We start from the raw sequence: 27485 nt of genomic DNA on the forward strand, positions 1-27485 counted from the left end.
ATATCTCCCGATCTGTAGGCAACTGAGAGACAAACCTTATGTCACTTTGAGGGAACGTATATGTCAACTTCCTGTCAGAGTAATGTCAATGTATGTCAAAAGGTTTGGTGGATAGAGACATTTGAATTTTTCGAGATTATTCGAAAGTCAATTTTTAAAATTCAAATATCTCCCGATCTGTAGGAATCTGAGAAAAAACTTATGCCACTTTGAGGGAACGCATATGTCATCTTCATGTCAGAGTCACGTCAATGTATGTCCAAGGGTTTGGATAGAGACATTTTAATTTTTATAGATTATTCGAAAGTCAATTTTTAAAGGCAAATATCTCCCGATCTGTAGGAATCTGAGTGACAAAACTTAAGTCACTTTGAAGGAACGTATATGTCAACTTCATGTCATAGTCACGTCAATGTATGTCCAAGGGTTTGGAGGATAGAGACATTTAAATTTTTAGAGATTATTCGAAAGTCAATTTTTGAAAAGGCAAATATCTCCTGATCTATAGGCACCTGAGAGACAAACCTTATGTCACTTTGAGGGAACGTATATGTCAACTTCTAGTCAGAGTCTCGTCAACGTATGTCCAAGGGTTTGTAGGATAGAGACATTTTAATTTTACGAGATTATTCGAAAATCAATTTTTAAAAGGCAAATATCTCCCGATCTGTAGGAATCTAATAGACAAACCTTATGTCATTTTGAGGGAACGTATATGTCAACTTCATGTCAGAGTCTCGTCAATGTATGGCCAAAGGTTTGCAGGATAGAGACATTTAAATTTTTAGAGATTATTCGAAAGTCAATTATTAAAAGGCAAATATCTCGCGATCTGTAGGAATCTGAGAGACAAACCTTATGTCACTTTGAGGGAACGTATATGTCAACGTCCTGCCAGAGTCACGTCAATGTATGTCCAAGGGTTTGGAGAATAGAGATATTTAAATTTTTAGAGATTATTCGAAAGTCAATTTTAAAAGGCAAATATCTCCCGATCTGTAGGAATCTAAGAGACAAACCTTATGTCACTTTGAGGGACCGTATATGTCAACTTCATGTCATAGACACGTCAATGTATGTCCAAGAGTTTGGAGGATAGAGACATTTAAATTTTTCGAGATTATTCGAAAGTCAATTATTAAAAGGCAAATATCTCGCGATCTGTAGGAATCTGAGAGACAAAACGTGTGTCGCTTTGAGGGAACGTATATGTCAACTTCCTGTCAGAGTCACATCAATGTATGTCCAAGGGTTTGGAGGATAGAGACATTTAAATTTTTATAGATTATTCGAAAGTCAATTTTTAAAAGGCAAATATCTCCCGATCTGTATTCAACTGAGAGACAAACCTTATGTCACTTTGAGGGAACGTATATGTCAACTTCCTGTCAGAGTAACGTCAATGTATGTCAAAAGGTTTGGAGGATAGAGACATTTGAATTTTTCCAGATTATTCGAAAGTCAATTTTTAAAATTCAATTATCTCCCGATCTGTAGGAATCTGAGACAAAACTTATGCCACTTTGAGGGAACGTATATGTCAACTTCATGTCTGATTCTTGTCGATGTATGTCCAAGGGTTTGGAGGATAGAGACATTTGAATTTTTAGAGATTATACGAAAGTCAATTTTTAAAAGGCAAATATCTCCCGATCAGTAGGAATCTGAAAGACAAAGCTTATGTCACTTTGAGGGAACGTATATGTCAACTTCCTGTCAGAGTCACGTCAATGTATGTCAAAGGGTTTGGAGGATAGAGACATTTGAATTTTTAGAGATTATTCGAAAGTCAATTATTAATAGGGAAATATCTCCCGATGTGTAGTAATCTGAGAGACAAACCTTATGTTACTTTGATGGAACGTATATGTCAACGTCCTGTCAGAGTCACGTCAATGTATGTCCAAGGGTTTTGAGGATACAGACATTTAAATTTTTAGAGATTAATCGAAAGTCAATTTTTAAAAGGCAAATATCTCCCGATCTGTAGGAATCTGAGATACAACACGTATGTCACTTTGAGGGAACGCATAAATCAACTTCCTGGCTGAGTCACGTCAATGTATGTCCAAGGGTTTGGAGGATAGAGACATTTAAATTTTTAGACATTATTCGAAAGTCAATTCTAAGATTCAAATATCTCCCGATCTGTAGGAATCTGAGAGACAAACCTTATGTCACTTTGAGGGAACGTATATGTCAACTTCCTGTCAGAGTTACGTTAATGTATGTCCAAGGGTTTGGAGGATAGAGACATTTAAATTTTTATCGATTATTCGAAAGTCAATTTTTCAAAGGCAAATATCTCCCGATCTGTAGGAATCTGAGAGACAAAACTTATGTCACTTTGAGGGAATTCAATTGTCAACTTCATGTCATAGTCACGTCAATGTATGACCAAGGGTTTGGAGGATAGAAACATTTAAATTTTTAGAGATTATACGAAAGTCAATATTTAGATTCAAATATCTCCCGATCTGTAGGAATCAGAGACAAAACTTATGTCACTTTGAGGGAACGTAAATGTCAACTTCCTGTCAGAGTTACATCAATGTATGTCCAAGGGTTTGGAGGATAGAGACATTTAAATTTTTAGAGATTATTCGAAAGTCAATTTTTAAAGGGCAAATATCTCCCGATCTGTAGGAATCTGAGATACAAAACTTATGTCACTTTGAGGGATCGTATATGTCAACTTCCTGTCAGAGTCACGGCAATGTATGTCCAAGGGTTTGGAGGATAGAGACATTTAAATTTTTAGAGATTATTCGAAAGTCAATTTTTAAAAGGCAAATATCTACCGATCTGTAGGAATCTGAGAGACAAAACTTATATCACTTTGAGGGAACGTATATGTCAACTTCCTGTCAGAGTCACGTCAATGTATATCCAAGGGTTTGGAGGAAAGAGACATTTAAAATTTTCGAGATTATTCGAAAGTCAATTTTTTAAAGGCAAACATCTCCCGATCTGTAGGAATCTGAGAGGCAAAAGTTATATCACTTCGAGGGAACGTATATGTCAAATTCCTGTCAGTATCACGTCAATGTATGTCCAAGGGTTTGGAGGATAGAGACATTTAAATTTTTATAGATTATTCGAAAGTCAATTTTTAAAAGGCAAATATCTCTCGATCTTAGGAATCTGAGAGACAAAACTTATGCCACTTTGAGGGAATGTATATGTCAACTTCATGTCATAGTCACGTTAATGTATGTCCAAGGGTTTGGAGGATAGAGACATTTAAATTTTTAGAGATTATTCGAAAGTCAATTTTTAAGATTCAAATATCTCCCGATCTGTAGGAATCTGAGAGACAAAACTTATGTCACTTTGAGGGAACGTATATGTCAACTTCCTGTCAGAGTTACGTCAATGTATGTCCAAGGGTTTGGAGGATAGAGACATTTAAATTTTTATAGATTATTCGAAAGTCAATTCGTAAAATGCTAATATCTCCCGATCTGTAGGAATCTGAGAGACAAAACTTATGTCACTTTGAGGGTATGCATATGTCAACTTCCTATCAGAGTCACTTCAATGAAGGTCCAAGGGTTTGGAGGATAGAGACATTTGAATTCATCGAGATTATTCGAAAGTCAATTTTTAAAAGGCACATATCGCCCGATCTCTAGGAATCTGAGAGGCAAAACTTATGCCACTTTGAGGGAATGTATATGTCAACTTCATGTCATAGTCACGTCAATGTATGTAAAAGGGTTTGGAGGATAGAGACATTTAAATTTTTAGAGATTATACGAAAGTCAATATTTAGATTCAAATATCTCCCGAACTGTAGGAATTAGAGACAAAACTTATGTCACTTTGAGGGAACGTATATGTCAAATTCCTGTCAGAGTTACGTCAATGTATGTCCAAGGGTTTGGAGGATAGAGACATTTAAATTTTTAGAGATTATTCGAAAGTCAATTTTTAAAAGGGAAATATCTCCCGATCTGTAGGAATCTGATAGACAAAACTTATGTCACTTTGAGGGATCGTATATGTCAACTTCCTGTCAGAGTCACGGCAATGTATGTCCAAGGGTTTGGAGGATAGAGACATTTAAATTTTTAGAGATAATTCGAAAGTCAATTTTTAAAAGGCAAATATCTCCCGATCTGTAGGAATCTGAGAGACAAAACTTATATCATTTTGAGGGAACGTATATGTCAACTTCCTGTCAGAGTCACGTCAATGTATATCCAAGGGTTTGGAGGAGAGAGACATTTAAAATTTTCGAGATTATTCGAAAGTCAATTTTTTAAAGGCAAACATCTCCCGATCTGTAGGAATCTGAGAGGCAAAACTTATATCACTTTGAGGGAACGTATATGTCAACTTCCTGTCAGAGTTACGTCAATGTATGTCCAAGGGTTTGGAGGATAGAGACATTTAAATTTTTATAGATTATTCGAAAGTCAATTTTTAAAATGCAAATATCTCCCGATCTTAGGAATCTGAGAGACAAAACTTATGCCACTTTGAGGGAATGTATATGTCAACTTCATGTCATAGTCACGTCAATGTATGTCCTAGGGTTTGGAGGATAGAGACATTTAAATTTTTGAGATTATTCGAAAGTCAATTTTTAAGATTCAAATATCTCCCGATCTGTAGGAATCTGAGAGACAAAACTTATGTCACTTTGAGGGAACGTATATGTAAACTTCCTGTCAGAGTCACATCAATGTATGTCCTAGGGTTTGGAGGATACAGACATTTTAATTTTTCGAGATTATTCAAAAGTCAATTTGTGAAAAGGCAAATATCTCCCGATCTGTAGGAATATCAGAGACAAACCTTATGTCACTTTGAGAGAACGCATATGTCAACTTCATGTCAGAGTCACGTCAATGTATGTCCAAGGGTTTGGATAGAGATATTTTAATTTTTCGAGATTATTCGAAAGTCAATTTTTAAAGGCAAATATCTCCCGATCTGTATTAATCTGAGAGACAAAACTTATGTCACTTTGAAGGAACCTATATGTCAACTTCATGCCATAGTCACGTCAATGTATGTCCAAGGGTTTGGAGGATAGAGACATTTAAATTTTTAGAGATTATTCGAAAGTCAATTTCTGAAAGGCAAATATCTCCCGATCTGTAGGAATCTGAGAGACAAACCTTATGTCACTTTGAGGGAACGTATATGTTAACTTCATGTCAGAGTCTCGTCAATGTATGTCCAAAGGTTTGCAGGATAGAGACATTTGAATTTTTCGAGATTATTCGAAAGTCAATTTTTAAAAGGCAAATATCTCCCGATCTGTAGGAATCTGAGATACAAACCTTATGTCACTTTGAGAGAACGCAAATGTCAACTTCATGTCATAGTCACGTCAATGTATGTCCAAGGGTTTGGAGGATAGAGACATTTAAATTTTTAGAGATTATTCGAAAGTCACTTTTTGAAAGGCAAATATCTCCCGATCTGTAGGAATCTGAGAGACAAAACGTATGTCACTTTGAGGGTATGCATATGTCAACTTCCTATCAGAGTCACTTCAATGAAGGTCCAAGGGTTTGGAGGATAGAGACATTTGAATTCATCGAGATTATTCGAAAGTCAATTTTTAAAAGGCACATATCGCCCGATCTCTAGGAATCTGAGAGTCAAAACTGATGCCACTTTGAGGGAATGTATATGTCAACTTCATGTCATAGTCACGTCAATGTATGTCCAAGGGTTTGGAGGATAGAGACATTTAAATTTTTAGAGATTATTCGAAAGTCATTTTTTAAGATTCAAATATCTGCCGATCTGTAGGAATCTGAGAGACAAAACTTATGTCACTTTGAAGGAACGTATATGTCAACTTCCTGTCAGAGTTACGTAAATGTATGTCCAAGGGTTTGGAGGATAGAGACATCTAAATTTTTAGACATTATTCGAAAGTCAATTTTTAAAGGCAAATATCTCCCGATCTGTAGGAATCTGAGAGACAAAACTTATGTCACTTTGAGGGAACGCATATGTAAACTTTCTGTCAGAGTCACGTCAATGTATGTCCTAGGGTTAGGAGGATACAGACATTTAAATTTTTCGAGATTATTCGAAAGTCAATTTGCGAAAAGGCAAATATCTCCCGATCTGTAGGAATCTCAGAGACAAACCTTATGTCACTTTGAGGGAACGAATATGTCAACTTTATGTCAGAGTCAAGTCAATGTATGTCCAAGGGTTTGGAGTAAAAAAACATTTTAATTTTTCGAGATTCTTCGAAAGTCAATATTTACAGGCAAATATCTCCTGATCTGTAGGCATCTGAGAGACAAAACTTATGTCTCATTGAGGGAACGTTTATGTCAGAGTCATATCATAGTCACGTCAATGTATGTCCAAGGGTTTGGAGGATAGAGACATTTAAATTTTTATAGATTATTCGAAAATCAATTTTTAAAAGGCAAATATCTCCCGATCTTAGGAATCTGAGAGACAAAACTTATGCCACTTTGAGGGAATGTATATGTCAACTTCATGTCATAGTCACGTCAATGTATGTGCAAGGGTTTGGAGGATAGAGACCTTTAAATTTTTAGAGATTATTCGAAAGTCAATTTTTAAGATTCAAATATCTCCCGATCTGTAGTTATCTGAGAGACAAAACTTATGTCACTTTGAGGGAACGTATATGTCAACTTCCTGTCAGAGTTACGTCAATGTATGTCCAAGGGTTTGGAGGATAGAGAAATTTAAATTTTTAGAGATTATTCGAAAGTCAATTTTTAAGATTCAAATATCTCCCGATCTGTAGGAACCTGAGAGACAAAACTTATGTCACTTTGAGGGAACGCATATGTCATCTTCATGTCAGAGTCACGTTAATGTATGTCCAAGGGTTTGGATAGAGACATTTTAATTTTTATAGATTATTCGAAAGTCAATTTTTAAAGGCAAATATCTCCCGATCTGTAGGAATCTGAGTGACAAAACTTAAGTCACTTTGAAGGAACGTATATGTCAACTTCATGTCATAGTCACGTCAATGTATGTCCAAGGGTTTGGAGGATAGAGACATTTAAATTTTTAGAGATTATTCGAAAGTCAATTTTTGAAAAGGCAAATATCTCCCGATCTATAGGCACCTGAGAGACAAACCTTATGTCACTTTGAGGGAACGTATATGTCAACTTCTAGTCAGAGTCTCGTCAACGTATGTCCAAGGGTTTGTAGGATAGAGACATTTTAATTTTACGAGATTATTCGAAAGTCAATTTTTAAAAGGCAAATATCTCCCGATCTGTAGGAATCTGAGAGACAAACCTTATGTCACTTTGAGGGAACGTATATGTCAACTTCATGTCAGAGTCTCGTCAATGTATGTCCAAAGGTTTGCAGGATAGAGACATTTGAATTTTTCGAGATTATTCGAAAGTCAATTTTTAAAAGGCAAATATCTCCCGATCTGTAGGAATCTGAGTTACAAACCTTATGTCACTTTGAGGGAACGCAAATGTCAACTTCATGTCATAGTCACGTCAATGTATGTCCAAGGGTTTGGAGGATAGAGACATTTAAATTTTTAGAGATTATTCGAAAGTCAACATTTAAAGGCAAATATCTCCCGATCTGTAGGAATCCGAAAGACAAAACGTATATCACTTTGAGGGAACTTATATGACAAATTCCTGTCAGAGTCACGTCAATGTATGTCCAAGGGTTTGGAGGATAGAGACATTTAAATTTTTAGAGATTATTCGAAAGTCAATTTTTAAAAGGCAAATATTTCCCGATCTGTATTAATCTGAGATACAAAACTTATATCACTTTGAGGGAACGTATATGTCAACTTCCTGTCAGAGTGACGTCAATGTATGTCCAAGGTTTTGGAGGATAGAGACATTTAAATTTTTAGACATTATTCGAAAGTCAATCCTTAGATTCAAATATCTCCCGATCTGTAGGAATCTGAGAGACAAACCTTATGTCACTTTGAGGGAACGTATATGTCAACTTCCTGTCAGAGTTACGTTAATGTATGTCCAAGGGTTTGGAGGATAGAGACATTTAAATTTTTAGAGATTATTCGAAAGTTAATTTTTAAAGGGCAAATATCTCCCGATCTGTAGGAATCTGAGAGACAAAACGTATGTCACTTTGAGGGTACGCATATGTCAACTTCCTGTCAGAGTCACGTCAATGAAGGTCCAAGGGTTTGGAGGATAGAGCCATTTAAATTTTTAGAGATTATTCGAAAGTCAATTTTTAAAGGCAAATATCTCCCGATCTGTAGGAATCTGAGAGACAACCCTTATATCACTTTGAGGGAACGCATATTTCAACTTCCTGTCAGAGTCACGTCAATGTATATCCAAGGGTTTGGAGGATAGAGACATTTAAATTTTTAGAGATTATTCGAAAGTCAATTATTAAAAGGCAAATATCTCGCGATCTGTAGGAATCTGAGAGACAAACCTTATGTCACTTTGAGGGAACGTATATGTCAACGTCCTGCCAGAGTCACGTCAATGTATGTCCAAGGGTTTGGAGAATAGAGATATTTAAATTTTCAGAGATTATTCGAAAGTCAATTTTAAAAGGCAAATATCTCCCGATCTGTAGGAATCTGAGAGACAAAACGTATGTCACTTTGAGGGTATGCATATGTCAACTTCCTATCAGAGTCACTTCAATGAAGGTCCAAGGGTTTGGAGGATAGAGACATTTGAATTCATCGAGATTATTCGAAAGTCAATTTTTAAAAGGCACATATCGCCCGATCTCTAGGAATCTGAGAGTCAAAACTGATGCCACTTTGAGGGAATGTATATGTCAACTTCATGTCATAGTCACGTCAATGTATGTCCAAGGGTTTGGAGGATAGAGACATTTAAATTTTTAGAGATTATTCGAAAGTCATTTTTTAAGATTCAAATATCTGCCGATCTGTAGGAATCTGAGAGACAAAACTTATGTCACTTTGAAGGAACGTATATGTCAACTTCCTGTCAGAGTTACGTAAATGTATGTCCAAGGGTTTGGAGGATAGAGACATCTAAATTTTTAGACATTATTCGAAAGTCAATTTTTAAAGGCAAATATCTCCCGATCTGTAGGAATCTGAGAGACAAAACTTATGTCACTTTGAGGGAACGCATATGTAAACTTTCTGTCAGAGTCACGTCAATGTATGTCCTAGGGTTAGGAGGATACAGACATTTAAATTTTTCGAGATTATTCGAAAGTCAATTTGCGAAAAGGCAAATATCTCCCGATCTGTAGGAATCTCAGAGACAAACCTTATGTCACTTTGAGGGAACGAATATGTCAACTTTATGTCAGAGTCAAGTCAATGTATGTCCAAGGGTTTGGAGTAAAAAAACATTTTAATTTTTCGAGATTCTTCGAAAGTCAATATTTAAAGGCAAATATCTCCTGATCTGTAGGCATCTGAGAGACAAAACTTATGTCTCATTGAGGGAACGTTTATGTCAGAGTCATATCATAGTCACGTCAATGTATGTCCAAGGGTTTGGAGGATAGAGACATTTAAATTTTTATAGATTATTCGAAAATCAATTTTTAAAAGGCAAATATCTCCCGATCTTAGGAATCTGAGAGACAAAACTTATGCCACTTTGAGGGAATGTATATGTCAACTTCATGTCATAGTCACGTCAATGTATGTGCAAGGGTTTGGAGGATAGAGACCTTTAAATTTTTAGAGATTATTCGAAAGTCAATTTTTAAGATTCAAATATCTCCCGATCTGTAGTTATCTGAGAGACAAAACTTATGTCACTTTGAGGGAACGTATATGTCAACTTCCTGTCAGAGTTACGTCAATGTATGTCCAAGGGTTTGGAGGATAGAGAAATTTAAATTTTTAGAGATTATTCGAAAGTCAATTTTTAAGATTCAAATATCTCCCGATCTGTAGGAACCTGAGAGACAAAACTTATGTCACTTTGAGGGAACGCATATGTCATCTTCATGTCAGAGTCACGTTAATGTATGTCCAAGGGTTTGGATAGAGACATTTTAATTTTTATAGATTATTCGAAAGTCAATTTTTAAAGGCAAATATCTCCCGATCTGTAGGAATCTGAGTGACAAAACTTAAGTCACTTTGAAGGAACGTATATGTCAACTTCATGTCATAGTCACGTCAATGTATGTCCAAGGGTTTGGAGGATAGAGACATTTAAATTTTTAGAGATTATTCGAAAGTCAATTTTTGAAAAGGCAAATATCTCCCGATCTATAGGCACCTGAGAGACAAACCTTATGTCACTTTGAGGGAACGTATATGTCAACTTCTAGTCAGAGTCTCGTCAACGTATGTCCAAGGGTTTGTAGGATAGAGACATTTTAATTTTACGAGATTATTCGAAAGTCAATTTTTAAAAGGCAAATATCTCCCGATCTGTAGGAATCTGAGAGACAAACCTTATGTCACTTTGAGGGAACGTATATGTCAACTTCATGTCAGAGTCTCGTCAATGTATGTCCAAAGGTTTGCAGGATAGAGACATTTGAATTTTTCGAGATTATTCGAAAGTCAATTTTTAAAAGGCAAATATCTCCCGATCTGTAGGAATCTGAGATACAAACCTTATGTCACTTTGAGGGAACGCAAATGTCAACTTCATGTCATAGTCACGTCAATGTATGTCCAAGGGTTTGGAGGATAGAGACATTTAAATTTTTAGAGATTATTCGAAAGTCAACATTTAAAGGCAAATATCTCCCGATCTGTAGGAATCCGAAAGACAAAACGTATATCACTTTGAGGGAACTTATATGACAAATTCCTGTCAGAGTCACGTCAATGTATGTCCAAGGGTTTGGAGGATAGAGACATTTAAATTTTTAGAGATTATTCGAAAGTCAATTTTTAAAAGGCAAATATTTCCCGATCTGTATTAATCTGAGATACAAAACTTATATCACTTTGAGGGAACGTATATGTCAACTTCCTGTCAGAGTGACGTCAATGTATGTCCAAGGTTTTGGAGGATAGAGACATTTAAATTTTTAGACATTATTTGAAAGTCAATCCTTAGATTCAAATATCTCCCGATCTGTAGGAATCTGAGAGACAAACCTTATGTCACTTTGAGGGAACGTATATGTCAACTTCCTGTCAGAGTTACGTTAATGTATGTCCAAGGGTTTGGAGGATAGAGACATTTAAATTTTTAGAGATTATTCGAAAGTTAATTTTTAAAGGGCAAATATCTCCCGATCTGTAGGAATCTGAGAGACAAAACGTATGTCACTTTGAGGGTACGCATATGTCAACTTCCTGTCAGAGTCACGTCAATGAAGGTCCAAGGGTTTGGAGGATAGAGCCATTTAAATTTTTAGAGATTATTCGAAAGTCAATTTTTAAAGGCAAATATCTCCCGATCTGTAGGAATCTGAGAGACAACCCTTATATCACTTTGAGGGAACGCATATTTCAACTTCCTGTCAGAGTCACGTCAATGTATATCCAAGGGTTTGGAGGATAGAGACATTTAAATTTTTAGAGATTATTCGTAAGTCAATTATTAAAAGGCAAATATCTCGCGATCTGTAGGAATCTGAGAGACAAACCTTATGTCACTTTGAGGGAACGTATATGTCAACGTCCTGCCAGAGTCACGTCAATGTATGTCCAAGGGTTTGGAGAATAGAGATATTTAAATTTTCAGAGATTATTCGAAAGTCAATTTTAAAAGGCAAATATCTCCCGATCTGTAGGAATCTAAGAGACAAACCTTATGTCACTTTGAGGGCCGTATATGTCAACTTCATGTCATAGACACGTCAATGTATGTCCAAGAGTTAGGAGGATAGAGACATTTAAATTTTTCGAGATTATTCGAAAGTCAATTATTAAAAGGCAAATATCTCGCGATCTGTAGGAATCTGAGAGACAAAACGTGTGTCGCTTTGAGGGAACGTATATGTCAACTTCCTGTCAGAGTCACATCAATGTATGTTGAAGGGTTTGGAGGATAGAGACATTTAAATTTTTATAGATTATTCGAAAGTCAATTTTTAAAAGGCAAATATCTCCCGATCTGTAGGCAACTGAGAGACAAACCTTATGTCACTTTGAGGGAACGTATATGTCAACTTCCTGTCAGAGTAACGTCAATGTATGTCAAAAGGTTTGGAGGATAGAGACATTTGAATTTTTCCAGATTATTCGAAAGTCAATTTTTAAAATTCAATTATCTCCCGATCTGTAGGAATCTGAGACAAAACTTATGCCACTTTGAGGGAACGTATATGTCAACTTCATGTCTGATTCTTGTCGATGTATGTCCAAGGGTTTGGAGGATAGAGACATTTGAATTTTTAGAGATTATTCGAAAGTCAATTTTAAAAGGCAAATATCTCCCGATCAGTAGGAATCTGAAAGACAAAGCTTATGTCACTTTGAGGGAACGTATATGTCAACTTCCTGTCAGAGTCACGTCAATGTATGTCAAAGGGTTTGGAGGATAGAGACATTTGAATTTTTAGAGATTATTCGAAAGTCAATTATTAATAGGGAAATATCTCCCGATGTGTAGTAATCTGAGAGACAAACCTTATGTTACTTTGAGGGAACGTATATGTCAACGTCCTGTCAGAGTCACGTCAATGTATGTCCAAGGGTTTTGAGGATACAGACATTTAAATTTTTAGAGATTAATCGAAAGTCAATTTTTAAAAGGCAAATATCTCCCGATCTGTGGGAATCTGAGATACAACACGTATGTCACTTTGAGGGAACGCATAAATCAACTTCCTGGCTGAGTCACGTCAATGTATGTCCAAGGGTTTGGAGGATAGAGACATTTAAATTTTTAGACATTATTCGAAAGTCAATTCTAAGATTCAAATATCTCCCGATCTGTAGGAATCTGAGAGACAAACCTTATGTCACTTTGAGGGAACGTATATGTCAACTTCCTGTCAGAGTTACGTTAATGTATGTCCAAGGGTTTGGAGGATAGAGACATTTAAATTTATAGAGATTATTCGAAAGTCAATTTTTCAAAGGCAAATATCTCCCGATCTGTAGGAATCTGAGATACAAAACTTATGTCACTTTGAGGGATCGTATATGTCAACTTCCTGTCAGAGTCACGGCAATGTATGTCCAAGGGTTTGGAGGATAGAGACATTTAAATTTTTAGAGATTATTCGAAAGTCAATTTTTAAAAGGCAAATATCTCCCGATCTGTAGGAATCTGAGAGACAAAACTTATGTCACTTTGAGGGAACGTATATGTAAACTTTCTGTCAGAGTCACGTCAATGTATGTCCTAGGGTTTGGAGGATACAGACATTTTAATTTTTCGAGATTATTCGAAAGTCAATTTGCGAAAAGGCAAATATCTCCCGATCTGTAGGAATCTCAGAGACAAACCTTATGTCACTTTGAGGGAACGAATATGTCAACGTTATGTCAGAGTCACGTCAATGTATGTCCAAGGGTTTGGAGTAAAAAAACATTTTAATTTTTCGAGATTGTTCGAAAGTCAATATTTAAAGGCAAATATATCGCGATCTGTAGGAATCTGAGAGACAAAACTTATGTCACTTTGAGGGAACGTATATGTCAACGTCCTGTCATAGTCACGTCAATGTGTGTCCAAGGGTTTGGAGGATAGAGACATTTAAATTTCTACAGATTATTCGAAAGTCAATTTTTGAAAAGGCAAATATCTCCTGATCTGTAGGCATCTGAGAGACAAAACTTATGTCTCATTGAGGGAACGTTTATGTCAGAGTCATGTCATAGTCACGTCAATGTATGTCCAAGGGTTTGGAGGATAGAGACATTTAAATTTTTATAGATTATTCGAAAGTCAATATTTAAAAGGCAAATATCTCCCGATCTGTAGGAATCTGAGAGGCAAAAGTTATATCACTTCGAGGGAACGTATATGTCAAATTCCTGTCAGTGTCACGTCAATGTATGTCCAAGGGTTTGGAGGATAGAGACATTTAAATTTTTATAGATTATTCGAAAGTCAATTTTTAAAAGGCAAATATCTCTCGATCTTAGGAATCTGAGAGACAAAACTTATGCCACTTTGAGGGAATGTATATGTCAACTTCATGTCATAGTCACGTAAATGTATGTCCAAGGGTTTGGAGGATAGAGACATTTAAATTTTTAGAGATTATTCGAAAGTCAATTTTTAAGATTCAAATATCTCCCGATCTGTAGGAATCTGAGAGACAAAACTTATGTCACTTTGAGGGAACGTATATGTCAACTTCCTGTCAGAGTTACGGCAATGTATGTGCAAGGGTTTGGAGGATAGAGACATTTAAATTTTTATAGATTATTCGAAAGTCAATTCCTAAAATGCTAATATCTCCCGATCTGTAGGAATCTGAGAGACAAAACTTATGTCACTTTGAGGGAACGTATATGTAAACTTCCTGTCAGAGTCACATCAATGTATGTCATAGGGTTTGGAGGATACAGACATTTTAATTTTTCGAGATTATTCAAAAGTCAATTTGTGAAAAGGCAAATATCTCCCGATCTGTAGGAATATCAGAGACAAACCTTATGTCACTTTGAGAGAACGCATATGTCAACTTCATGTCAGAGTCACGTCAATGTATGTCCAAAGGTTTGGATAGAGATATTTTAATTTTTCGATATTATTCGAAAGTCAATTTTTAAAGGCAAATATCTCCCGATCTGTAGGAATCTGAGAGACAAACCTTATGTCACTTTGAGGGAACGTATATGTCAACTTCCTGTCAGAGTAACGTCAATGTATGTCAAAAGGTTTGGAGGATAGAGACATTTGAATTTTTCCAGATTATTCGAAAGACAATTTTTAAAATTCAATTATCTCCCGATCTGTAGGAATCTGAGACAAAACTTATGCCACTTTGAGGGAACGTATATGTCAACTTCATGTCTGATTCTTGTCGATGTATGTCCAAGGGTTTGGAGGATAGAGACATTTGAATTTTTAGAGATTATTCGAAAGTCAATTATTAAAAGGCAAATATCTCCCGATCAGTAGGAATCTGAAAGACAAAGCTTATGTCACTTTGAGGGAACGTATATGTCAACTTCCTGTTAGAGTCACGTCAATGTATGTCCAAGGGTTTGGAGGATAGAGACATTTGAATTTTTAGAGATTATTCGAAAGTCAATTATTAATAGGGAAATATCTCCCGATGAGTAGTAATCTGAGAGACAAACCTTATGTTACTTTGAGGGAACGTATATGTCAACGTCCTGTCAGAGTCACGTCAATGTATGTCGAAGGGTTTTGAGGATACAGACATTTAAATTTTTAGAGATTAATCGAAAGTCAATTTTTAAAAGGCAAATATCTCCCGATCTGTAGGAATCTGAGATACAACACGTATGTCACTTTGAGGGAACGCATAAATCAACTTCCTGGCTGAGTCACGTCAATGTATGTCCAAGGATTTGGAGGATAGAGACATCTAAATTTTTAGACATTATTCGAAAGTCAATTCTAAGATTCAAATATCTCCCGATCTGTAGGAATCTGAGAGACAAACCTTATGTCACTTTGAGGGAACGTATATGTCAACTTCCTGTCAGAGTTTTGTTAATGTATGTAAAAGGGTTTGGAGGATAGAGACATTTAAATTTTTATCGATTATTCGAAAGTCAATTTTTCAAAGGCAAATATATCCCGATCTGTAGGAATCTGAGAGACAAAACTTATGTCACTTTGAGGGAACGCAATTGTCAACTTCATGTCATAGTCACGTCAATGTATGACCAAGGGTTTGGAGGATAGAGACATTTAAATTTTTAGAGATTATACGAAAGTCAATATTTAGATTCAAATATCTCCCGATCTGTAGGAATCAGAGACAAAACTTATGTCACTTTGAGGGAACGTATATGTCAACTTGCTGTCAGAGTTACGTCAATGTATGTCCAAGGGTTTGGAGGATAGAGACATTTAAATTTTTAGAGATTATTCGAAAGTCAATTTTTAAAGGGCAAATATCTCCCGATCTGTAGAAATCTGAGATACAAAACTTATGTCACTTTGAGGGATCGTATATGTCAACATCCTGTCAGAGTCACGGCAATGTATGTCCAAGGGTTTGGAGGATAGAGACATTTAAATTTTTAGAGATTATTCGAAAGTCAATTTTTAAAAGGCAAATATCTCCCGATCTGTAGGAATCTGAGAGACAAAACTTATAACATTTTGAGGGAACGTATATGTCAACTTCCTGTCAGAGTCACGTCAATGTATATCCAAGGGTTTGGAGGAAAGAGACATTTAAAATTTTCGAGATTATTCGAAAGTCAATTTTTTAAAGGCAAACATCTCCCGATCTGTAGGAATCTGAGAGGCAAAAGTTATATCACTTAGAGGGAACGTATATGTCAAATTCCTGTCAGTGTCACGTCAATGTATGTCCAAGGGTTTGGAGGATAGAGACATTTAAATTTTTATAGATTATTCGAAAGTCAATTTTTAAAAGGCAAATATCTCTCGATCTTAGGAATCTGAGAGACAAAACTTATGCCACTTTGAGGGAATGTATATGTCAACTTCATGTCATAGTCACGTCAATGTATGTCCAAGGGTTTGGAGGATAGAGACATTTAAATTTTTAGAGATTATTCGAAAGTCAATTTTTAAGATTCAAATATCTCCCGATCTGTAGGAATCTGAGAGACAAAACTTATGTCACTTTGAGGGAACGTATATGTCAACTTCCTGTCAGAGTTACGTCAATGTATGTCCAAGGGTTTGGAGGATAGAGACATTTAAATTTTTATAGATTATTCGAAAGTTAATTTTTAAAATGCTAATATCTCCCGATCTGTAGGAATCTGAGAGACAAAACTTATGTCACTTTGAGGGAACGTATATGTAAACTTCCTGTCAGAGTCACATCAATGTATGTCCTAGGGTTTGGAGGATACAGACATTTTAATTTTCGAGATTATTCAAAAGTCAATTTGTGAAAAGGCAAATATCTCCCGATCTGTAGGAATATCAGAGACAAACCTTACGTCACTTTGAGAGAACGCATATGTCAACTTCATGTCAGAGTCACGTCAATGTATGTCCAAGGGTTTGGATAGAGATATTTTAATTTTTCGATATTATTCGAAAGTCAATTTTTAAAGGCAAATATCTCCCGATCTGTAGGAATCTGAGAGACAAAACTTATGTCACTTTGAAGGAATGTATATGTCAACTTCATGCCATAGTCACGTCAATGTATGTCCAAGGGTTTGGAGGATAGAGACATTTAAATTTTTAGAGATTATTCGAAAGTCAATTTCTGAAAGGCAAATATCTCCCGATCTGTAGGCACCTGAGAAACAAACTTTATGTCACTTTGAGGGAACGTATATGTCAACTTCCTGTCAGAGTCACGTCAATGTAGGTTCAAGGGTTTAGAGGATAGAGACTATGAATTTTTCGACATTATTCGAAATTCAATTTTTAAAAGGCAAATATCTCCCGATATGTAGGAATCTGAGAGACAAACCTTATGTCACTTTGAGGGAACGTATATGTTAACTTCATGTCAGAGTCTCGTCAATGTATGTCCAAAGGTTTGGAGGATAGAGACATTTGAATTTTTCGAGATTATTCGAAAGTCAATTTTTAAAAGGCAAATATCTCCCGATCTGTAGGAATCTGAGATACAAACCTTATGTCACTTTGAGAGAACGCAAATGTCAACTTCATGTCATAGTCACGTCAATGTATGTCCAAGGGTTTGGAGGGTAGAGACATTTAAATTTTTAGAGATTTTTCGAAAGTCACTTTTTAAAAGGCAAATATCTCCCGATCTGTAGGAATCTGAGAGACAAAACGTATGTCACTTTGAGGGTATGCATATGTCAACTTCCTATCAGAGTCACTTCAATGAAGGTCCAAGGGTTTGGAGGATAGAGACATTTGAATTCTTCGAGATTATTCGAAAGTCAATTTTTAAAAGGCAAATATCGCCCGATCTGTAGGAATCTGAGAGACAAAACTTATGCCACTTTGAGGGAATATATATGTCAACTTCATGTCATAGTCACGTCAATGTATGTCCAAGGGTTTGGAGGATAGAGACATTTAAATTTTTGGAGATTATTCGAAAGTCATTTTTTAAGATTCAAATATCTGCCGATCTGTAGGAATCTGAGAGAGAAAACTTATGTCACTTTGAAGGAACGTATATGTCAACTTCCTGTCAGATTTACGTAAATGTATGTCCAAGGGTTTGGAGGATAGAGACATCTAAATTTTTAGAGATTATTCTAAAGTCAATTTTTAAAAGGCAAATATCTCCCGATCTGTAGGAATCTGAGAGACAAAACTTATGTCACTTTGAGGGAACGTATATGTAAACTTTCTGTCAGAGTCACGTCAATGTATGTCCAAGGGTTTGGAGTAAAAAAACATTTTAATTTTTCGAGATTGTTCGAAAGTCAATATTTAAAGGCAAATATCTCGCGATCTGTAGGAATCTGAGAGACAAAACTTATGTCACTTTGAGGGAACGTATATGTCAACGTCCTGTCATAGTCACGTCAATGTGTGTCCAAGGGTTTGGAGGATAGAGACATTTAAATTTCTACAGATTATTCGAAAGTCAATTTTTGAAAAGGCAAATATCTCCTGATCTGTAGGCATCTGAGAGACAAAACTTATGTCTCATTGAGGGAACGTTTATGTCAGAGTCATGTCATAGTCACGTCAATGTATGTCCAAGGGTTTGGAGGATAGAGACATTTAAATTTTTATAGATTATTCGAAAGTCAATATTTAAAAGGCAAATATCTCCCGATCTTAGGAATCTGAGAGACAAAACTTACGCCACTTTGAGGGAATGTATATGTCAACTTCATGTCATAGTCACGTCAATGTATGTGCAAGGGTTTGGAGGATAGAGACATTTAAATTTTTAGAGATTATTCGAAAGTCAATTTTTAAGATTCAAATATCTCCCGATCTGTAGTTATCTGAGAGACAAAACTTATGTCACTTTGAGGGAACGTATATGTCAACTTCCTGTCAGAGTTACGTCAATGTATGTCCAAGGGTTTGGAGGATAGAGAAATTTAAATTTTTAGAGATTATTCGAAAGTCAATTTTTAAGATTCAAATATCTCCCGATCTGTAGGAATCTGAGAGACAAAACTTATGTCACTTTGAGGGAACGTATATGTAAATTTCCTGTCAGAGTCACTTCAATGTATGTCCTAGGGTTTGGAGGATACAGACATTTCAATTTTTCGAGATTATTCAAAAGTCAATTTGTGAAAAGGAAAATATCTCCTGATCTGTAAGAATATCAGAGACAAACCTTATGTCACTTTGAGGGAACGCATATGTCATCTTCATGTCAGAGTCACGTTAATGTATGTCCAAGGGTTTGGATAGAGACATTTTAATTTTTAAAGATTATTCGAAAGTCAATTTTTAAAGGCAAATATCTCCTGATCTGTAGGAATCTGAGTGACAAAACTTATGTCACTTTGAAGGAACGTATATGTCAACTTCATGTCATAGTCACGTCAATGTATGTCCAAGGTTTTGGAGGATAGAGACATTTAAATTTTTAGAGATTATTCGAAAGTCAATTTTTGAAAAGGCAAATATCTCCCGATCTATAGGCACCTGAGAGACAAACCTTATGTCACTTTGAGGGAATGTATATGTCAACTTCTAGTCAGAGTCTCGTCAACGTATGTCCGAGGGTTTGGAGGATACAGACATTTTAATTTTACGAGATTATTCAAAAGTCAATTTTTAAAAGTCAAATATCTCCCGATCTGTAGGAATCTGAGAGACAAACCTTATGTCACTTTGAGGGAACGTATATGTCAACTTCATGTCAGAGTCTCGTCAATGTATGTCCAAAGGTTTGCAGGATAGAGACATTTGAATTTTTCGAGATTATTCGAAAGTCAATTTTTAAAAGGCAAATATCTCCCGATCTGTAGTAATCTGAGAGACAAAACTTATATTATTTTGAGGGAACGTATATGTCAACGTCCTGTCAGAGTCACGTCAATGTATATCTAAGGGTTTGGAGGAAAGAGACATTTAAAATTTTCGAGATTATTCGAAAGTCAATTTTTTAAAGGCAAACATCTCCCGATCTGTAGGAATCTGAGAGGCAAAAGTTATATCACTTTGAGGGAACGTATATGTCAAATTCCTGTCAGTGTCACGTCAATGTATGTCCAAGGGTTTGGAGGATAGAGACATTTAAATGTTTATAGATTATTCGAAAGTCAATTTTTAAAAGGCAAGTATCTCCCGATCTTAGGAATCTGAGAGACAAAACTTATGCCACTTTGAGGGAATGTATATGCCAACTTCATGTCATAGTCACGTCAATGTATGTCCAAGTGTTTGGAGGATAGAGACATTTAAATTTTTAGAGATTATTCGAAAGTCAATTTTTAAGATTCAAATATCTCGCGATCTGTAGGAATCTGAGAGACAAACCTTATGTCACTTTGAGGGAACGTATATGTCAACGTCCTGCCAGAGTCACGTCAATGTATGTCCAAGGGTTTGGAGAATAGAGATATTTAAATTTTTAGAGATTATTCGAAAGTCAATTTTAAAAGGCAAATATCTCCCGATCTGTAGTAATCTAAGAGACAAAACGTATGTCACTTTGAGGGAACGCAAATGTCAACTTCCTGTCAGAGTCACGTCAATGTAGGTCCAAGGGTTTGGAGGATAGAGACATTTGAATTTTCGACATTATTCGAAAGTCAATTATTAAAAGGCAAGTATCTCCCGATCTGTAGGAATCTGAGAGACAAACCTTATGTCACTTTGAGGGAACGTATATGTCAACTTCATGTCAAAGACACGTCAATGTATGTCCAAGAGTTTGGAGGATAGAGACATTTAAATTTTTCGAGATTATTCGAAAGTCAATTATTAAAAGGCAAATATCTCGCGATCTGTAGGAATCTGAGAGACAAAACGTGTGTCGCTTTGAGGGAACGTATATGTCAACTTCCTGTCAGAGTCACGTCAATGTATGTCCAAGGGTTTGGAGGATAGAGGCATTTAAATTTTTATAGATTATTCGAAAATCAATTTTTAATAGGCAAATATCTCCCGATCTGTAGGCAACTGAGAGACAAACCTTATGTCACTTTGAGGGAACGTATATGTCAACTTCCTGTCAGAGTAACGTCAATGTATGTCAAAAGGTTTGGAGGATAGAGACATTTGAATTTTTCCAGATTATTCGAAAGTCAATTTTTAAAATTCAATTATCTCCCGATCTGTAGGAATCTGAGACAAAACTTATGCCACTTTGAGGGAACGTATATGTCAACTTCATGTCTGATTCTTGTCTATGTATGTCCAAGGGTTTGGAGGATAGAGACATTTGAATTTTTAGAGATTATTCGAAAGTCAATTTTTAAAAGGCAAATATCTCCCGATCAGTAGGAATCTGAAAGACAAAGCTTATGTCACTTTGAGGGAACGTATATGTCAACTTCCTGTCAGAGTCACGTCAATGTATGTCAAAGGGTTTGGAGGATAGAGACATTTGAATTTTTAGAGATTATTCGAAAGTCAATTATTAATAGGGAAATATCTCCCGATGTGTAGTAATCTGAGAGAAAAACCTGATGTTACTTTGAGGGAACGTATATGTCAACGTCCTGTCAGAGTCACGTCAATGTATGTCCAAGGGTTTTGAGGATACAGACATTTAAATTTTTAGAGATTAATCGAAAGTCAATTTTTAAAAGGCAAATATCTCCCGATCTGTAGGAATCTGAGATACAACACGTATGTCACTTTGAGGGAACGCATAAATCAACTTCCTGGCTGAGTCACGTCAATGTATGTCCAAGGGTTTGGAGGATAGAGACATTTAAATTTTTAGACATTATTCGAAAGTCAATTCTAAGATTCAAATATCTCCCGATCTGTAGGAATCTGAGAGAGAAACCTTATGTAACTTTGAGGGAACGTATATGTCAACTTCCTGTCAGAGTTACGTTAATGTATGTCCAAGGGTTTGGAGGATAGAGACATTTAAATTTTTATCGATTATTCGAAAGTCAATTTTTCAAAGGGAAATATCTCCCGATCTGTAGGAATCTGAGAGACAAAACTTATGTCACTTTGAGGGAACGCAATTGTCAACTTCATGTCATAGTCACGTCAATGTATGACCAAGGTTTAAGAGGATAGAGACATTTAAATTTTTAGAGATTATACGAAAGTCAATATTTAGATTCAAATATCTCCCGATCTGTAGGAATCAGAGACAAAACTTATGTCACTTTGAGGGAACGTATATGTCAACTTCCTGTCAGAGTTACGTCAATGTATGTGCAAGGGTTTGGAGGATAGAGACATTTAAATTTTTAGAGATTATTCGAAAGTCAATTTTTAAAGGGCAAATATCTCCCGATCTGTAGGAATCTGAGAGACAAAACTTATATCATTTTGAAGGAACGTATATGTCAACTTCCTGTCAGAGTCACGTCAATGTATATCCAAGGGTTTGGAGGAAAGAGACATTTAAAATTTTCGAGATTATTCGAAAGTCAATTATTTAAAGGCAAACATCTCCCGATCTGTAGGAATCTGAGAGGCAAAAGTTATATCACTTTGAGGGAACGTATATGTCAAATTCCTGTCAGTGTCACGTCAATGTATGTCCAAGGGTTTGGAGGATAGAGACATTTAAATTTTTATAGATTATTCGAAAGTCAATATTTAAAAGGCAATTATCTCTCGATCTTAGGAATCTGAGAGACAAAACTTATGCCACTTTGAGGGAATGTATATGTCAACTTCATGTCATAGTCACGTCAAAGTATGTCCAAGGGTTTGGAGGATAGAGACATTTAAATTTTTAGAGATTATTCGAAAGTCAATTTTTAAGATTCAAATATCTCCCGATCTGTAGGAATCTGAGAGACAAAACTTATGTCACTTTGAGGGAACGTATATGTCAACTTCCTGTCAGAGTTACGTCAATGTATGTCCAAGGGTTTGGAGGATAGAGACATTTAAATTTTTATAGATTATTCGAAAGTCAATTTTTAAAATGCTAATATCTCCCGATCTGTAGGAATCTGAGAGACAAAACTTATGTCACTTTGAGGGAACGTATATGTAAACTTCCTGTCAGAGTCACATCAATGTATGTCCTAGGGTTTGGAGGATAGAGACATTTAAATTTTTAGAGATTATTCGAAAGTCAATTTGTGAAAAGGCAAATATCTCCCGATCTGTAGGAATATCAGAGACAAACCTTATGTCACTTTGAGAGAACGCATATGTCAACTTCATGTCAGAGTCACGTCAATGTATGTCCAAGGGTTTGGATAGAGATATTTTAATTTTTCGAGATTATTCGAAAGTCAATTTTTAAAGGCAAATATCTCCCGATCTGTAGGAATCTGAGAGACAAAACTTATGTCACTTTGAAGGAACGTATATGTCAAATTCATGCCATAGTCACGTCAATGTATGTCCAAGGGTTTGGAGGATAGAGACATTTAAATTTTTAGAGATTATTCGAAAGTCAATTTCTGAAAGGCAAATATCTCCCGATCTGTAGGCACCTGAGAGACAAACCTTATGTCACTTTGAGGGAACGTATATGTCAACTTCCTGTCAGAGTCACGTCAATGTAGGTTCAAGGGTTTGGAGGATAGAGACTATGAATTTTTCGACATTATTCGAAAGTGAATTTTTAAAAGGCAAATATCTCCCGATCTGTAGGAATCTGAGAGACAAACCTTATGACACTTTGAGGGAACGTATATGTTAACTTCATGTCAGAGTCTCGTCAATGTATGTCCAAAGGTTTGGAGGATAGAGACATTTGAATTTTTCGAGATTATTCGAAAGTCAATTTTTAAAAGGCAAATATCTCCCGATCTGTAGGAATCTGAGATACAAACCTTATGTCACTTTGAGAGAACGCAAATGTCAACTTCATGTCATAGTCACGTCAATGTATGTCCAAGGGTTTGGAGGATAGAGACATTTAAATTTTTAGAGATTATTCGAAAGTCACTTTTTAAAAGGCAAATATCTCCCGATCTGTAGGAATCTGAGAGACAAAATGTATGTCACTTTGAGGGTATGCATATGTCAACTTCCTATCAGAGTCACTTCAATGAAGGTCCAAGGGTTTGGAGGATAGAGACATTTGAATTCTTCGAGATTATTCGAAAGTCAATTTTTAAAAGGCAAATATCGCCCGATCTGTAGGAATCTGAGAGACAAAACTTATGCCACTTTGAGGGAATGTATATGTCAACTTCATGTCATAGTCACGTCAATGTATGTAAAAGGGTTTGGAGGATAGAGACATTTAAATTTTTGGAGATTATTCGAAAGTCATTATTTAAGATTCAAATATCTGCCGATCTGTAGGAATCTGAGAGAGAAAACTTATGTCACTTTGAAGGAACGTATATGTCAACTTCCTGTCAGAGTTACGTAAATGTATGTCCAAGGGTTTGGGGGATAGAGACATCTAAATTTTTAGAGATTATTCGAAAGTCAATTTTTAAAAAGCAAATATCTCCCGATCAGTAGGAATCTGAAAGACAAAGCTTATGTCACTTTGAGGGAACGTATATGTCAACTTCCTGTCAGAGTCACGTCAATGTATGTCAAAGGGTTTGGAGGATAGAGACATTTGAATTTTTAGAGATTATTCGAAAGTCAATTATTAATAGGGAAATATCTCCCGATGTGTAGTAATCTGAGAGACAAACCTTATGTTACTTTGAGGGAACGTATATGTCAACGTCCTGGCTGAGTCACGTCAATGTATGTCCAAGGGTTTGGAGGATAGAGACATTTAAATTTTTAGACATTATTCGAAAATCAATTCTAAGATTCAAATATCTCCCGATCTGTAGGAATCTGAGAGAGAAACCTTATGTAACTTTGAGGGAACGTATATGTCAACTTCCTGTCAGAGTTACGTTAATGTATGTCCAAGGGTTTGGAGGATAGAGACATTTAAATTTTTATCGATTATGCGAAAGTCAATTTTTCAAAGGCAAATATCTCCCGATCTGTAGGAATCTGAGAGACAAAACTTATGTCACTTTGAGGGAACGTATATGTCAACTTCCTGTCAGAGTCACGTCAATGTATGTCAAAGGGTTTGGAGGATAGAGACATTTGAATTTTTAGAGATTATTCGAAAGTCAATTATTAATAGGGAAATATCTCCCGATCTGTAGGAATCTGAGATACAACACGTATGTCACTTTGAGGGAACGCATAAATCAACTTCCTGGCTGAGTGACGTCAATGTATGTCCAAGGGTTTGGAGGATAGAGACATTTAAATTTTTAGACATTATTCGAAAATCAATTCTAAGATTCAAATATCTCCCGATCTGTAGGAATCTGAGAGAGAAACCTTATGTAACTTTGAGGGAACGTATATGTCAACTTCCTGTCAGAGTTACGTTAATGTATGTCCAAGGGTTTGGAGGATAGAGACATTTAAATTTTTATCGATTATGCGAAAGTCAATTATTCAAAGGCAAATATCTCCCGATCTGTAGGAATCTGAGAGACAAAACTTATGTCACTTTGAGGGAACGCAATTGTCAACTTCATGTCATAGTCACGTCAATGTATGACCAAGGGTTTGGAGGATAGAGACATTTAAATTTTTAGAGATTATACGAAAGTCAATATTTAGATTCAAATATCTCCCGATCTGTAGGAATCAGAGACAAAACTTATGTCACTTTGAGGGAACGTATATGTCAACTTCCTGTCAGAGTCACGGCAATGTATGTCCAAGGGTTTGGAGGATAGAGAAATTTAAATTTTTAGAGATTATTCGAAAGTCAATTTTTAAAAGGCAAATATCTCCCGATCTGTAGGAATCTGAGAGACAAAATGTATGTCACTTTGAGGGTATGCATATGTCAACTTCCTATCAGAGTCACTTCAATGAAGGTCCAAGGGTTTGGAGGATAGAGACATTTGAATTCTTCGAGATTATTCGAAAGTCAATTTTTAAAAGGCAAATATCGCCCGATCTGTAGGAATCTGAGAGACAAAACTTATGCCACTTTGAGGGAATGTATATGTCAACTTCATGTCATAGTCACGTCAATGTATGTCCAAGGGTTTGGAGGATAGAGACATTTAAATTTTTGGAGATTATTCGAAAGTCATTATTTAAGATTCAAATATCTGCCGATCTGTAGGAATCTGAGAGAGAAAACTTATGTCACTTTGAAGGAACGTATATGTCAACTTCCTGTCAGAGTTACGTAAATGTATGTCCAAGGGTTTGGAGGATAGAGACATCTAAATTTTTAGAGATTATTCGAAAGTCAATTTTTAAAAGGCAAATATCTCCCGATCTGTAGGAATCTGAGAGACAAAACTTATGTCACTTTGAGGGAACGTATATGTAAACTTTCTGTCAGAGTCACGTCAATGTATGTCCTAGGGTTTGGAGGATACAGACATTTTAATCTTTCAAGATTATTCGAAAGTCAATTTGCGTAAAGGCAAATATCTCCCGATCTGTAGGAATCTAAGAGACAAACCATATGTCACTTTGAGGGAACGAATATGTCAACTTTATGTCAGAGTCACGTCAATGTATGTCCAAGGGTTTGGAGTAAAAAAACATTTTAATTTTTCGAGATTGTTCGAAAGTCAATATTTAAAGGCAAATATCTCGCGATCTGTAGGAATCTGAGAGACAAAACTTATGTCACTTTGAGTTAACGTATATGTCAACGTCCTGTCATAGTCACGTCAATGTGTGTCCAAGGGTTTGGAGGATAGAGACATTTAAATTTCTACAGATTATTCGAAAGTCAATTTTTGAAAAGGCAAATATCTCCTGATCTGTAGGCATCTGAGAGACAAAACTTATGTCTCATTGAGGAAACGTTTATGTCAGAGTCATGTCATAGTCACGTCAATGTATGTCCAAGGGTTTGGAGGATAGAGACATTTAAATTTTTAGAGATTATTCGAAAGTCAATTTTTAAGATTCAAATATCTCCCGATCTGTAGTTATCTGAGAGACAAAACTTATGTCACTTTGAGGGAACGTATATGTCAACTTCCTGCCAGAGTTACGTCAATGTATGTAAAAGGGTTTGGAGGATAGAGAAATTTAAATTTTTAGAGATTATTCGAAAGTCAATTTTTAAGATTCAAATATCTCCCGATCTGTACTAATCTGAGAGACAAAACTTATGTCACTTTGAGGGAACGTATATATAAACTTCCTGTCAGAGTCACTTCAATGTATGTCCTAGGGTTTGGAGGATACAGAAATTTAAATTTTTCGAGATTATTCAAAAGTCAATTTGTGAAAAGGCAAATATCTCCTGATCTGTAAGAATATCAGAGACAAACCTTGTGTCACTTTGAGGGAACGCATATGTAATCTTCATGTCAGAGTCACGTTAATGTATGTCCAAGGGTTTGGATAGAGACATTTTAATTTTTATAGATTATTCGAAAGTCAATTTTTAAAGGCAAATATCTCCCGATC

The sequence above is a fragment of the Zootermopsis nevadensis genome, unplaced genomic scaffold (genome assembly GCF_977971745.1).
Source record: "Zootermopsis nevadensis isolate Lab colony 2312 unplaced genomic scaffold, Znev_1.0 Znev_ptg000037l, whole genome shotgun sequence".
Classification (NCBI taxonomy): domain Eukaryota; kingdom Metazoa; phylum Arthropoda; class Insecta; order Blattodea; family Termopsidae; genus Zootermopsis; species Zootermopsis nevadensis.